This window comes from Salvelinus sp. IW2-2015, linkage group LG4q.1:29 (assembly GCF_002910315.2).
Source record: "Salvelinus sp. IW2-2015 linkage group LG4q.1:29, ASM291031v2, whole genome shotgun sequence".
NCBI lineage: Eukaryota > Metazoa > Chordata > Actinopteri > Salmoniformes > Salmonidae > Salvelinus > Salvelinus sp. IW2-2015.
The window spans coordinates 2,625,534-2,627,647 of NC_036842.1; the positions used below are offsets into that span (position 1 = coordinate 2,625,534).

At 41.3% G+C, this 2,114-nt stretch overlaps 1 protein-coding gene across 3 annotated transcripts in view; it reads right to left on the reverse strand.

Moving 5' to 3' along the window:
- The window catches only part of LOC111961246 (zinc finger protein 462-like), a 97,767-nt gene that overhangs the window by 7,587 nt on the left and 88,066 nt on the right, over nt 1–2,114 (reverse strand). The window lies entirely within an intron of this gene.

Consider the following 2,114-nt stretch of genomic DNA (forward strand, 5'->3'; position numbering starts at 1 on the left):
AAAAAGAGAGAAGATTAACGAATGGTCGATTATGGCAACAGTTCTATTTTTGGTTTTCATCAGACCAGAGGACATTTCTCTCCAAAAAGTAACGACCTTTGTCCCATGTGCAGTTGCGAACCTAGTCTGGCTTGTTTCGAGTGGGCGGTTTTGGAGGCAAGAGGCTTCGTTCGGCTTGCTGAGCGGCTTCTTCAGTCATGGTAGACTATAGGACTCGTTTATACTGTGGATATAGGATACTTTTGGTACCCAGTTGTACTCATCTGTCACAGAAGGTCCCTTTGCTGTTGTTCTGGGATTGATTTGCACTTTTTGCACCAAGGACGTTAATTCTCTAGGAGACAGAAACGGCGTCTCTTCCCTGAGCGTATGACGGCTGCGTGGTCCCATGGTGTTTATATTGCGTACATATGTTTGTACAGATGAAGGGTACCTTCAGGCGTTTGGAATTGCTCCAAGATGAACCAGACTGTGAAGGTCTACAATTTTTTTTCTGGGTCTTGGCTGATTTCTTTTGATTTTCCCATGATGTCAAGCAAAGAGGCACTGGTTTGAAGGTAGGCCTTGAAATACATCCACAGGTACACCTCCAATTGACTTCAAATTATGTCAATTAGCCTATCAGAAGCTTCTAACAGCTATGAATCATGTTTCTGGAATTTTCCATGCTGTTTAAGAGGCCACGGACAACTTAGTGTAAATGTAAACTTCTGACCCACTGGCATTGGTGAGTACGTGAATTAGAAGGAAATAATCTATGTGTGTAATAAATTGTTTAGTAGATGTCCTAACCGACTTGCCAAAACTATAGTTTGTTTAACATAGTACATTTTGTAGAGTGAGTTGAGGACATTTCACATTCTTAAAATAAAGTGGTGATCCTAACTGACGCAAGACAGGGAATTGTTACTAGGATTAAATGTCAGCAATTGTGAAAAACTGAATTTAAATGTATTTGGCTAATTTGTATGTAAACTTACGACTTCAACTGTAATTACAGAGAAGGGCCGAGTGTGGACACGGTAAATGATAATCATGAGGAAATACTACCATTAACCAGGATACCGTAACTTCCCGAACACCCTTCCAGAATCTGAGAAGTGTGAGGATTTACCCAAAAGACCCAAATAAGTAAACATCGCTTCGGAATCAGAATGGATTTTGCTTCTGGAATTCCAGAGGATTCTGGAATGGAATTCAATCCCCACCACAGCTCTACTATAACATCCCAGAACTGTGCCTGTGATTGTCACTGCAACCCCCCCCCCCATTCCCAGTGTAGTGTATAATATCAGTGAGCAACCTCATCTACTTGTCCTACTTCCCAGAGTACACCACATCAACAAATAAAACCAAGTGCCGGTAAAAGGATGTCTGCATGTGAAAAAATACTTCATTCAGCAGTGGCAAGATGAAGTGAGCGCAGAAGCCGGCAGAAAGACAGATTTTTGGGGAAAAACGCATTTCTTTCTTACTCGGGAAAGAAAACTGGGTCCCGCTTGAAATGACGTTCAGCTTATAAAGGCGTTCATAAGGCCTTCATAAGCACTACATAAATGTGTTGAAGAATCTGTAACCATATGTCGTACTCTATAAAGGGTTCATAAACGTGGCCTTACTGTGTSACATAATCACCAATGTCAAAAGGTGACATAACCCTCTATGTCGATATGATATGAATGTGTGCTTTATAAAGGGTGACGTGTTGTGCTGAAGGATGGCACGCTCTCTAAAGTGAAGTCATGTTATTCAGATTACACCTAATATTTTAATGAAGGCCAAAATGAAGGCCGAGTTTGATGCATTGGTCCACCYCGTGTGGAAGGTCTGGTGGACCAATGCATCAAACTTGGCCTTCATTAATTAGGTTTAAGTTTWAAATCCAATTTTAAGAAGAMAAATTATGGAAATGGACAGMGTTTAGCCAGAATTATTACTTTGTGGCTGMGTTAAATAGTGACGACCAGCAAACTCAGTCAGGTCACTCCCATAGTGGGCGTGACCATAGAATTCTAAGGCCAACATTGAATGGTTGATATCTCAGGCTTAGATGTGCTGTGTGCGCAATAGCCTGGAGACGGCATTATACCGAAAAACACTTATCTTGATGAAAG